Source organism: Bufo bufo, chromosome 1 (genome assembly GCF_905171765.1).
Source record: "Bufo bufo chromosome 1, aBufBuf1.1, whole genome shotgun sequence".
In the NCBI taxonomy this organism is placed as follows: Eukaryota; Metazoa; Chordata; class Amphibia; order Anura; family Bufonidae; genus Bufo; species Bufo bufo.
Window position 1 is genome coordinate 216,812,998 of NC_053389.1, and position 14,228 is coordinate 216,827,225.

General features: G+C 41.0%; 1 protein-coding gene across 1 annotated transcript in view; it reads left to right on the top strand.

Annotated features, from left to right (window-relative positions):
- Positions 1-519: 519 nt before the first annotated feature.
- Positions 520-14,228, top strand: part of LOC120986925 (galactoside alpha-(1,2)-fucosyltransferase 2-like) — a 63,002-nt gene continuing 49,293 nt past the window's right edge. The window contains exon 1 of the mRNA XM_040415607.1: positions 520-570. The gene's annotated coding sequence lies outside the window, so the exon portion shown is untranslated. The remainder of the gene's footprint in view (positions 571-14,228) is intronic.

Genomic DNA, 14,228 nt, shown 5'->3' on the forward strand with positions numbered 1-14,228 from the left:
AATAAAAAAACAGCAGTTGGCGATATACAGATACATTTTATTGAATAACTCAGTGGCCATACAAAAATTTTAATTACATGCAATTACAAAAATATTCAGATCCAGGTGCTGGTTTAAAAACTAGAATATTTTTCATGGGACAACCCGTTCTACATATTTGGGACTGCCGATCTGAGTCCATCCACTTTTTTTAAAGATCGTGTGGAAGTTGTGACTATTTGGGAAAAATAACACAATAATACATTGGGGAATATGACATGAATATGCGTGCACTTCATAAGGCAAATAAAGGCTCCTTACCTTCATGTTCATGTGATGAATGAAAGTGTTAGAAATACAAACAAGCAGCTCTGAAACCTGACACTAGTGCGGGTCATTGACGGAAAGAATATACTATAATTGCTGGACTCTGACACCTAGTGCCAGGAGGGAGCCAAACAGCCACACTCATTTTTATGACATAATCTTTTTACACCTGTCACGGTGCAGGACTTCCACCTGCCATTCCCACAGGTACGTGGATGGTCTAGGAACAAGGCAGCTACAATGCTCTCACGTAGATCTTGAAAGGTAAGGCGTATCTCTTGCTGGGTTTTATTCTTGTACCTTTGTTGCTTGTTTTATGATCTATAGAACAATAGAAGAAGCAGAAAACTGGACTATATGGATGTTATTTATAGAGGGCTATGATTTATTTTCTACGCTGAACTGGTAATCAAAGCAGCGTCGCTTTACCACGGATACAGAGGCACCTCCAGGGGCATATAGCATCCCTAGACTTTAATTAAGGATCGTGTAGCATTGCCTATATACTTATCCCAAGTGATTTTAAAGGTTCTGTGCCTCCATGGAAAAAAACACAGATCTTTCTAACACATCATGTAGTCGTCAGCGTGTGACATCCATGCTAGTAGTATCAGAAAGTGTTGAGTGATGTGGTGATCTGGCGAAAAGGATGTATGGTGCAGTCCTACATACATAAATAGAAAGGGCCAGCACCCATCTTACCATATATCTGGATATCTGACATAAGGATATAAGTTCAACTTCTCACATTGCGGAGCCACAAATCTGCAGTCAATCTCAACTCCATTCATTTGAAGTGGAAAAAATTAGCCACAAGAATAATAAAATGTTCACTATTATCGCAATTTTATGCGGAACAGTGTCAGATTTATTCCAGCTGAATGACAATTAGGTCGCTAATCCTTTTGGAAAAATCCATGGCAGAAATCTAGGAGTTAGCCTTGTATTTCTGGGGTGGATTACCTAGTACAAATACACATATAGTAGGGTTTGCCGTAGGCAACTTGTGAACTAAATGAAAGCAAGACAAAATTGTGCATAATGTACAGTATATGGTTTGCATTGTTTGTGTGTTGGGATTACTCCAGGTTGATATATAACGAAGGGCCCAATTACGTGAACCGATACAAAGGGCAATGATAGGGAATGAACTGTTGTGTTGTGCTGCATCTACATGCGTTACTATATCTATATATAACAGGAATAGCCAACCTGCGGCTCTCCAGCTGTTGCAAAACTACAACTCCCAGCATGCCCACACTGCCTACAGCTATTAGCCTACAGCAGGGCATGGTGGGAGTTGTAGTTTTACAGCAGCTGGAGAGCCGCAGGTTGGCCATCCCTGATATATAATCTGTCCCCATACAGATTCATTGATTGCAGCAGCCATTACCTGGTTATGCAGGATGAAATGCTACCAATAAATGATGATTCTACATGCCGTCTAATCACCTAACAAAAGAGCATTTGGTGATCGATGAAACATTTTCATGGGGCAATTATCGGAAAGAGCGTTTATACGAACATGCATTCCTGATAACTAGAACAACTGTCTGCCCATCTGAATGTGCCCTTATGTTTTCCACATAAAACCACAGATAGCAATGAGACTTTTACAGTGAGTGGAGCCAAATTACAAACTTAGCCTCATAGATAGATAGATAGATAGATAGATAGATAGATAGATAGATAGAGTGTGCCAGGGAGTCGCCCCAGCCACACAACTATCCCTGCGCTTTGAGTCCCTGTGAGAAAAGCGCATTACAAATTTTTGTCATTTCTCATAGTAGATAGAATAAATATAAAATGGATATTAGAATAAATATGAAAAATATAACTAATTAATTAAATAAGAGATAGATACAAATATGTAATAGATAATGATTGATTGAAAGAATAAAAATGGATGGATAGATAGATAGATAGATAGATAGATAGATAGATAGATAGATAGATAGATCAAGAATAAATGTGATGGATAGATAGATAGATAGATAGATAGATAGATAGATAGATAGATAGATAATGAAATGATAGATAGATAATGAGATAGAGAGATGATAGATAGATAGATAATGAGAAAGATAGATAGATAGATAGATAATGAAATGATAGATAGATCAAGAATAAATGTGAAATATAACAAATAGGTAATACATTGATAGATATTAGACAGAGAACAACTATGAGATGGATAATAGATGATGTAGATAAATAGAATAAATATGAAATTAATAGAGATAGATAGATATTAGAAGTTAGATATTAGAGAGATAGAATAAATATGTGATAGATGACTGGCTACATTTGGACCGTGCACTCCCACCCATCTGTCAAAGGCGTTTAATTAGAGCATACTATACCTGGATGCTACACTGCCCTGAATGTTGTAGCCTTAGAGCTCATGCACACAAACGTATATTCTTTCCGTGTCCGTTCCGTTTTTTTGGGTATACCAAACCATTCATTTTAATGGGTCCACCAAAAAAAACGAAAGTTACTCCATGTGCATTCTGTTTCTGTATTTCCGTTCCGCAAAAAAAAATAAAAAATGTCCTATTATTGTCAACATTACGGGGGCCAGCTGTCCCGTTATGTAAAATACGGAATGCACATGGAGGTCACCTGTATTTTTTGCATACGGTCGTGTGTATGAGGCCTTAGGCTAGGAGAGGCAATTCTGATAGTGTCAGGTTCCCATCTGCAGAAGCCGCCTTGTCGTTCATCCAAAATGTGCACAAAGAGCTTCTAATTTCATGTATAGTAAGTATAGCAGTAATGCAATTGAAATGAACCCATGGCTCCAGTGTTTGCATGTGTCTTTGCCCATGGAGCAGTGTTTGGTTTTGCGTGTCAGCCGTGGTAGCATGCAGCTGTACTTTATTTCATATTGTTTGGAGGTGCTGGTCTAACTTTTTCTTTTAGATAGGTAGACAGATATGAAAAAAAAAACATATGAAATAGATTTATGTGTGTGAACAACTCTAGGTCAGGCAGATGCAGGAAACCACTAGTCTGATAATATAAGGCCAGCCACTCGTATACACGCACAGCAGCGTCTTGGAATGATTATGGAAGTCTATATAGACAGCATTTTGGGTTGCGGTAGTTTTGTAGTGTTTTTGTCGTCAGTGGTATTTATATGATGCTCTGGGTTTCCAGGCATGTTTCTCAGTCATCCTCTCGGTAGAATACTTTCACAAATATATGCAAAAAATGCCATAAACATGCTTCTATTACACCCTGTTTTAGCAAACACTGTTACTGGACTCCATAAGCAATGCCTATAAGTGTGCATTGATAAAAGCTGAGTTTCTATGCAATTCTCCTATTATTCTAGTGAAGGTTCACCCCACAGACCCTTGCTTTATTAGAAAGACAGTTTTTGTAATTGGTGGTGACTAGGGATTGAAACATATTGCATGCTGTGTATGCCAGTTACTTCATCTCATAGAGGAAATAAAAACTAGAAGCCGACCGGATAATAGAGAGATCTGTGCAGGTAAGGCTTCTGATACCCCGTAGATAAGCAGATATGTCCAAGAAACCCGGACCCGAACCCAGACTTATTCACTGAAGTTCGGGTTCGGTGTTCGGGTGATTTTATTATTTTCCATTATAACATGATTATAACAGAAAATAATAGCATTCTTAAGACAGAATGCTAAATAAAATGGCCATTGAGAGGTTAAAAAAAAAAAAAAAACTCACCTCATCCACTTGATTGCGTAGGTCTTCTTTCTTCAGAACGTGCAAAAGGACCTGCGATGACGTCACCGTGCTCACCACGTTGAGAGCGCGGTGACGTCACCGCAGGTCCTGCTGAATGAAGATAGAAGTTCTATCTTTATTCAGCAGGACCTGCGGTGACGTCACCGCGCTCACCACATGGTGAGTGCGGTGATGTCATCGCAGGTCCTTTTGCAGGTCCTGAAGAAAGAAGACCTACGCGATCAAGGCTGCGCGATCAAGTGGATGAGGTGAGGTTTTTTATTAACTCCTCAATGACCATTTTATTTTGCATTCTGTCTTAAGAATGCTATTATTTTCCATTATAACCATGTTAGAATGGAAAATAAAAAAGTAAAGTTCGGGTCCCCATTGACTAATGGGGTCCGGGTTCGGGGTCAAGTTCGGGTTAAGTTCGGGTCCCGAACCCGAACTTTGACCTGAAGTTCGGACGAACCCGGCGAACCCGAACTTCCACGGGTTCGCTCATCCCTAATGTTGTTGCCATACACAAATTAATGGCTCACTATGTAATACATAGACATAGGGGGGTACCAGGACTACCTTTTTTAATAAACAAGCAGGTAAGCCCCTCTATGACATCCTCTCTGTACTTTTGCTGTGGAGCTAACAGCAGTCCAGTGTCGGACTGGGGTTCTTTATGACAACAGAGAAAATTATTCTTATTTTTTCAAGTCTAAGGCTAGGTCTACACGACGACATTTGTCGATGGATTTGAGATGGATTTTTCTGCGACTGTTGCGTCGCAGTCGCAGCATGTCACATGTTGCAGTGCGACACCATAGACTGCCATTATAAAAATTGTTGCGCGACATTGGTGCAACAAAATGTTGCGCTACAAATGTTGCAGTGTAGTTGTGCCATATCTGTCGCGCGACAAATGTCGTCGTGTAGACCTAGCCTAATAGGTTTTGAATCAACTAAATAGACCCTAGAGGGAAGTGATTAGCTCCAAAGGCTGTTCTAAATTGGATTTTCTGCTGGAGCTTTGGGGCCCACTATAGTTTCAGAGACTCTGCCCACCAGAGTCCAGTCCTGCTCCAGTTATCGCCCATTACAGACGGGAAGGAGACCGTCTATCTGAACAGTGAGAGACCAGAAAAGTGCCTACAAATACGTGTTGTTACAATGTCTTATAAATCTTTAAGAATCTATATATTTACAGATGTTTGCGGTTTTCTCATATATATTTAATGCTAAAGCACACGCCATCTGAATCAGATTTTGTATGGTCAAAGGATCCAAATGAATGACTAGAAGGATTACTGTGATGGAAGGGTACGTCCACAACTCACAATGATTATGAATGATCCTCTGTGACTGAGTATTTTGGACATTGTGTATTCTTTTATCTCTACATGTATGGCTTGGGTTTATAAGGTTAGAGGTTATGTACATTTCTTTGCTGCTTTAAACAGCAGGTGACATGGATGCAAAACGCATTTCGGTGAGTAAATTTTTTTTTCCTGGACGTCCTACGGCAGCACAATAACAAATGGAATTTGTACAGCAATGAGATCAGGGAGGGAGAGAAGACGCCAGTTCTAACACTCTTTGCCCCTTCTGCTTGTAGACTTGTATCCAGTCTGTAGTGCTTCATGAATGTTGAACTTGAAGACCAGGTAGCTGCTGAACCAATTTGCTGGATAGATACTTGGCCCAATTCCACCCAGGATGTGGCGGTTGAGCGAGTAGAGTGTGCCTTTATTTGTAGAGGGCACCGAAGATCACTGAGAGCATAACATTTTTGAATGGTGATTGGTATCAATCGTGCTAAGGTCACTTTGCTAGCTTTGCGCCCTTTATTTGGGCCTTGATGCTAAACAAACAGACTCTCTGTGGATCTGAAGGGGTTAGTTTTTTCCACATACGTCAGGACTGCTCTCCTTACATCCAGAGTGTATAGAGTCTCTTGTTCCATGCCTTGAGGTTCAGGATATAGAACAGGTAGAGCGATTTCCTGGTTAAGGTTGGCACTGGAGGCCACCTTATGAAGAAAACATGGCATTGTACGAAGTACCAGACAGTCCCCTTGATCTCTCAGATAAGGCTCTTTGCATGATAATGCATGTAGCTTGCTAATTCTCCTAGCTGATGCGATAGCTATTAAAAAGAAGGTTTTTAGAGAGAGCTAGTGTATTTGGACCTCTTGCAACTGTTCAAACGGGAGTTTGGTCAATGTTGTAACCACTACAGACAATAAGCCCCAGGATGGAAGTGGAGGTTGGACTGTAGGTTTTAGGATGTTCAAGGCTCTGAAGAAATATCTAATTAGACTGTGATTAGAGAATTTTCCTCGCAGTTGCCCGTTGATAGCGGTAAAATGTACCTTTAAGGTGTTTCGTTTGAGACCTTTTTTTACACCATCCTGTAGGAACTGTAGGACGCTGTCGATAGTTTCTGTGTCTGCTGAATTGACCAAACACCAGTTATTATAAATTCTCCAAACTCTGTTGTAGATCTTTACTGTATTAGGCCTTTTAGCTGCTAAGATTGTATCGATCACCTCTGCGGAGAGGCCTAAGTTGAGTCATTTTTGCCGCTTAGTCTCCAGGCCGTCACTTTCAATGGAGTTCATGACGGATCCATCATGGCTATGTTACAGATAATACAAACGGATCCGTTTATGACGGATGCATGCGGTTGTATTATTGTAACGGATCCATTTTTGCAGATCAATGACGAATCTGCCCAAAACGCGAGTGTGAAAGTAGCCTTAGTAGGTTTGGCAGTAACGGTAGTCTCCACAGTCTGCCTCCTGAGAGGGTCATGGCTAGAGAGAACCAAGCTCTTCGAGGCCAAAAGGGAAGAACTGCTATAACTTCCGCCTGGTCCTGGATCGTCTTTTTGAGCACTTTCATTATCATCGTGAATGGGGGAAAAACATAGACCAGCTATTGTTTTCAGCTGATTGCGAGACCATCTATTCCCATGACTGGTGAGATTGGTAGAGGGCACAGAACCTTTTTACTTTGGTATTGTGTTGTGTTGCCATAGCATCCAGGGTCGACTGACCCATCTGCTTCACCACTTGTTTGAAAACCTTGGTTTTCAGACTCCACTCTCCTGGGTGGAGTTTCCCTCTGCTGAGACAATCTGCCATTATGTTGAGAGTTCCTTTCATGTGTATGGCTGATATGCCTGCCGTATGAGTCTTTGCCCAATTCATCAATTGCCTGCACTCTGCCGTTAACTGGGGACTCCTGGTACCGCCTTGTTTGTTCATATAATAGACGGTTGTCAGGTTGTCTGATTGGACTTGAATGTGACAGCTGCTTAGGTGATTCTGGCAATGTAAGAGAGCAAGTCTGACAGCTCTCATTTCTTTCATATTGGATGACATCGGCATATACTCTGGAACCCATCTCTTTTGGATCCACATGTCCTCTACATGGGCACCCCAACCCCAAGAGGAGGCATCCATGGTGAGGATCTTCTGTGCTTGAGGAATCAGACTCTCCCCACTGGTTGGGCGAGATGACATGAGCCACCACTTTAGATCTTGACGAGTGGCTGGAGAAATGAGTAGAGCTTTGTCCAGAGTATTTTGTGACTTGTTTCATACTGACAGGATATTGTTTTGTAGGGACCTGATATGAGCTTTGGCCCAAGGAACAGCGTCTATTGATGAGCTCAAGAGACCCAAAACTCTTATGGCATTCCTAACAGACATCTTTGGATGAGCAATGATAAGAGAAATTTTCTGGATAATCTTCTGTATCCTTGGTGTGGACAATCTGATGTTCATTTTGCAAGAATCTATCACAAAACCCAAAAAAGTTCCGCAAAAAAACCCCAAAAAACATGTCCTATTATTGTCAACATTACGGGGCCAGCTGTTCCGTTATGTAAAATACGGAATGCACATGGAGGTCACCTGTATTTTTTGCATACGGTCGTGTGCATGAGGCCTTAGGCTAGGAGAGGCAATTCTGATAGTGTCAGGTTCCCATCTGCAGAAGCCGCCTTGTCGTTCATCCAAAATGTGCACAAAGAGCTTCTAATTTCATGTATAGTAAGTATAGCAGTAATGCAATTGAAATGAACCCATGTCTCCAGTGTTTGCATGTGTCTTTGCCCATGGAGCAGTGTTTGGTTTTGCGTGTTAGCCGTGATAGCATGCAGCTGTACTTTATTTCATATTGTTTGGAGGTGCTGGTCTAACATTTTCTTTTAGATAGGTAGACAGATATGAAAAGGAATACATATGAAATAGATTTATGTGTGTGAACAACTCTAGGTCAGGCAGATGCAGGAAACCACTAGTCTGATAATATAAGGCCAGCCACTCGTATACACGCACAGCAGCGTCTTGGAATGATTATGGAAGTCTATATAGACAGCATTTTGGGTTGCGGTAGTTTTGTAGTGTTTTTGTCGTCAGTGGTATTTATATGATGCTCTGGGTTTCCAGGCATGTTTCTCAGTCATCCTCTCGGTAGAATACTTTCACAAATATATGCAAAAAATGCCATAAACATGCTTCTATTACACCCTGTTTTAGCAAACACTGTTACTGGACCATAAGCAATGCCTATACGTGTGCATTGATAAAAGCTGAGTTTCTATGCAATTCTCCTATTATTCTAGTGAAGGTTCACCCCACAGACCCTTGCTTTATTAGAAAGACAGTTTTTGTAATTGGTGGTGACTAGGGATTGAAACATTTTGCATGCCGTGTATGCCAGTTACTTCATCTCATAGAGGAAATAAAAACTAGAAGCCGACCGGATAATAGAGAGATCTGTGCAGGTAAGGCTTCTGATACCACGTAGATAAGCGGATATGTCCAAGAAACCCGGACCCGAACCCAGACTTATTCACTGAAGTTCGGGTTCAGTGTTCGGGTGATTTTATTATTTTCCATTATAACATGATTATAACAGAAAATAATACCATTCTTAAGACAGAATGCTAAATAAAATGGCCATTGAGAGGTTAAAAAAAAAAAAAAACTCACCTCATCCACTTGATTGCGTAGGTCTTCTTTCTTCAGAACGTGCAAAAGGACCTGCGATGACGTCACCGTGCTCACCACGTTGAGAGCGCGGTGACGTCACCGCAGGTCCTGCTGAATGAAGATAGAAGTTCTATCTTTATTCAGCAGGACCTGCGGTGACGTCACCGCGCTCACCACATGGTGAGTGCGGTGATGTCATCGCAGGTCCTTTTGCAGGTCCTGAAGAAAGAAGACCTCTGTCTTAAGAATGCTATTATTTTCCATTATAACCATGTTAGAATGGAAAATAATAAAGTAAAGTTCGGGTCCCCATTGACTTTAATGGGGTCCGGGGTCAAGTTCGGGTTAAGTTCGGGTCCCGAACCCGAACTTTGACCTGAAGTTCGGGCGAACCCGAACTTCCACGGGTTCGCTCATCCCTAATGTTGTTGCCATACACAAATTAATGGCTCACTATGTAATACATAGACATAGGGGGGGGTACCAGGACTACCTTTTTTAATAAACAAGCAGGTAAGCCCCTCTATGACATCCTCTCTGTACTTTTGCTGTGGAGCTAACAGCAGTCCAGTGTCGGACTGGGGTTCTTTATGACAACAGAGAAAATGATTTTTTCGGGTCTAAGGCTAGGTCTACACGACGACATTTGTCGCGTGACATTTTGTTGCACTAATGTCGCGCGACAATTTTTATAATGGCAGTCTATGGTGTCGCACTGCAACATGCAACATGCTGCGACTGCAACGCAACAGTCGCAGAAAATCCATTTGAGATGGATTTTTCTGCGACTGTTGCGTCGCAGTCGCAGCATGTCACATGTTGCAGTGCGACACCATAGACTGCCAATATAAAAATTGTTGCGCGACATTGGTGCAACAAAATGTTGCGCTACAAATGTTGCAGTGTAGTTGTGCCATATCTGTCGCGCGACAAATGTCGTCGTGTAGACCTAGCCTAATAGGTTTTGAATCAACTAAATAGACCCTAGAGGCAAGTGATTAGCTCCAAAGGCTGTTCTAAATTGGATTTTCTGCTGGAGCTTTGGGGCCCACTATAGTTTCAGAGACTCTGCCCACCAGAGTCCAGTCCTGCTCCAGTTATCGCCCATTACAGACGGGAAGGAGACCGTCTATCTGAACAGTGAGAGACCAGAAAAGTGCCTACAAATACGTGTTGTTACAATGTCTTATAAATCTTTAAGAATCTATATATTTACAGATGTTTGCGGTTTTCTCATATATATTTAATGCTAAAGCACACGCCATCTGAATCAGATTTTGTATGGTCAAAGGATCCAAATTAATGACTAGAAGGATTACTGTGATGGAAGGGTACGTTCACAACTCACAATGATTATGAATGATCCTCTGTGACTGAGTATTTTGGACATTGTGTATTCTTTTATTTCTACATGTATGGCTTGGGTTTATAAGGTTAGAGGTTATGTACATTTCTTTGCTGCTTTAAACAGCAGGTGACATGGATGCAAAACACATTTCGGTGAGTAAATTTTTGTTTTCCTGGACGTCCTACGGCAGCACAATAACAAATGGGATTTGTACAGCAATGAGATCAGGGAGGGAGAGAAGACGCCAGTTCTAACACTCTTTGCCCCTTCTGCTTGTAGACTTGTATCCAGTCTGTAGTGCTTCATGAATGTTGAACTTGAAGACCAGGTAGCTGCTGAACCAATTTGCTGGATAGATACTTGGCCCAATTCCACCCAGGATGTGGCGGTTGAGCGAGTAGAGTGTGCCTTTATTTTGTAGAGGGCACCGAAGATCACTGAGAGCATAACATTTTTGAATGGTGTATGGTATCCATCGTGCTAAGGTCACTTTGCTAGCTTTGCGCCCTTTATTTGGGTCTTGATGCTAAACAAACAGACTCTCTGTGGATCTGAAGGGGTTAGTTTTTTCCACATACGTCAGGACTGCTCTCCTTACATCCAGAGTGTGTAGAGTCTCTTGTTCCATGCCTTGAGGTTCAGGATATAGAACAGGTAGAGCGATTTCCTGGTTAAGGTTGGCACTGGAGGCCACCTTATGAAGAAAACATGGCATTGTACGAAGTACCAGACAGTCCCTTGATCTCTCAGATAAGGCTCTTTGCATGATAATGCATGTAGCTCGCTAATTCTCCTAGCTGATGCGATAGCTATTAAAAAGAAGGTTTTTAGAGAGAGCTAGTGTATTTGGACCTCTTGCAACTGTTCAAACGGGAGTTTGGTCAATGTTGTAACCACTACAGATAATAAGCCCCAGGATGGAAGTGGAGGTTGGACTGTAGGTTTTAGGATGTTCAAGGCTCTGAAGAAAGATCTAATTAGACTGTATTGATATGTAGAGAAAATCTAAATCGCACATCCTCATTCCTATGCTTCTGATATAACAACTGTTTTTAAATTTTCAGCATTTCTTTTGATAAAACATGGCTATACAGCACTGTTATCAATCATTTGCTGTGCACTATTAAGATGCAATTAGTATACAGTTTGATCAAAGAGCCACTGCCACAGAGGACCCCCAGAAATGGCAGATGGGTTACTGTAGGTTCTGGAAGTCTTAGAGTGGTGGATAGAAGACATGTCCCACAGTCGGTGGTTCTCCATAATTCATTTGCAGCACTCTCAGAATGTAAGGACAACATGGATATGGACTCAAGCACAGAGGGTGTTAAACCATCGACTCCTATGTCTAATGTATGCAACAAAAAAGATAAAGTGAAGTCTCAAAGGAAGCAGCTGTTGCTGGGTGATTCAATCATAAGAAGTGTGGAGCTTAAAGAAAATGGTTTTGTGAGATGTCTCCCTGGGGCTACTGCTAGAAGAGATAGAAGACGTATTATTAATATTGTTAAGCAAGCAAAGCAGGAAGGGGACGTGGATGTTCTTGTCCATCTAGGGACAAATGACCTGGCTTGCAATGAAGTGTCAGAGGTGAAAAAATCTTTTATCACACTTGGTAATGACGTACAGGATTTTGCATCCACCATTTCATTTTCTGAAGTTCTGCCTGTGCATAATGTTCAGAATGATAGGCAGAGGCGCATAAAGGAGTTCAACATATGGCTTGGTAAATGGTGTCAAGAGCAAGGATTTGGCTTTGTTTCTCATGATAGCTCTACTTGGAATAGAAAGGAACTGTACAAAAAAGATGGTTTGCATCTTTCTCTCAAAGGAACAAATGTACTTAGTGAACAACTCCAAGAATTTGCGAAAGAGTATTTAAACTAGGAAGGGGGGGGGGCAAAAGAGTGAAAATAAAAGAGTCCAATTGCCCCCCGAAACAATGCCAGAACAGGTCAGAAGCACAGAGGTTAAGAAATGATAAGCTCAGAGTCCTGTCTACAAATGCTCGCAGTTTAGGTAAAAAAATCAATGAACTTGATTCAATAATGGCATCTGAGAATGTAGATTTAGTGGCTGTTACGGAGACATGGTTTAATGAAAGAAATGACTGGGACATAACCATACCAGGGTACTCTTTATACAGAAGAGACAGAGAAGGCAAGAAAGGAGGAGGAGTGGCCCTGTATGTGAAAGATAGCATTCAATCTAACCTAATACAAGTTGGTGAGGCCAACATAGAGTCAGTTTGGGTTACGTTGCAGTTTGCTAACCATGCAGTAACTCGTGTAGGTGTGATATATAGACCACCTGGTCAAGTTAAAGATGATCTACTAGTTGAAGAAATAGCTAAAATGACAATGAAAGGAGAAGTTATCATTATGGGAGATTTCAATCTCCCAGATATAAACTGGAAAACCAAAATAGCAAGTTCTACCAGGAGTACAGATATTCTAAATTCCCTACTGGGGTTATCTCTACAACAAGTGGTTGAGGAGCCAACCCGGAGGGAGGCCATTTTGGATTTGGTATTCACAAACGAGGATTCGGTATATGATGTCATTGTAGGCGAAACCTTGGGAACTAGTGATCACCAGTCAGTGTGGTTTAATATAAGAACTGTGAAAGAGTCCCACCACACAAAAACAAAAGTTTTAGATTTTAGAAAAACAGACTTTTCAAAAATTAAATTAGTCATAAATGAGTCCTTATCAGACTGGAACGGATTACATGGAGTCCAGGAGAAATGGGACTACTTAAAAGGTGCATTATTGAAGGCAACAGAAAATTGCATTAGACTTGTCAGTAAAAGCAAAAAAAGGAGGAGACCACTGTGATACTCAGCAGAAGTGGCCCAAATCATTAAAAATAAAAAGCTAGCATTTTGTAATTATAAAAAAACCCAGAGCAATGAAGATAAGGAAATCTACAAGATTAGGCAGAGAGAGGCCAAGCAAGTTATAAGAACTTCTAAAGCGCAGGCAGAAGAAAAACTAGCTCAGTCTATGAAAAAAGGGGATAAGACATTCTTCAGATATATAAATGAAAAAAGGAAATTAAAACAAGGAATAACTAAATTAAAAACAAAGGACAGAAGGTATGTAGAAGAGAATAAAGGGCTAGCCGACTGCCTTAATGAATACTTCTGTTCCGTTTTTACAAAAGAAAAAGGAGAAGGACCTCCACTAGAAAGAATGACTAATAAATCGTTTGATGCATGTATCTTTACAGAGGAAGATGTTCTAAGTTTGCTGTCTAAAGTGAAGACAAATAAGTCACAGGGGCCTGATGAGATACACCCAAAATTATTAAAAGAGCTTAGTGGTGAGCTGGCAAAACCGTTAACAGATTTATTTAACCAATCATTAGTAACAGGAGTCGTCCCGGAAGATTGGAAATTGGCTAATGTCGTGCCCATTCACAAGAAAGGTAGTAGGGAGGAATCGAGCAACTATAGACCAGTGAGTCTGACATCAATAGTAGGCAAATTAATGGAAACCCTATTAAAGGATAGGATTGTGGAACATCTAAAATCCCATGGATTGCAAGATGAAAAACAACATGGGTTTACTTCAGGGAGATCATGTCAAACAAATCTTATAGATTTTTTTGACTGGGTGAATAAAATAATAGACGGTGGAGGTGCAGTAGACATCGCATATCTAGATTTTAGTAAGGCTTTTGACACTGTCCCACATAGAAGACTTATCAATAAACTGCAGTCATTGAGCATGGACTCCCATATTGTTGAGTGGATTAGGCAGTGGCTGAGTGACAGACAACAGAGGGTGGTAGTCAATGGAGAACATTCAAAACAAGGTCATGTTACCAGTGGGGTTCCACAGGGATCTGTACTGGGACCGA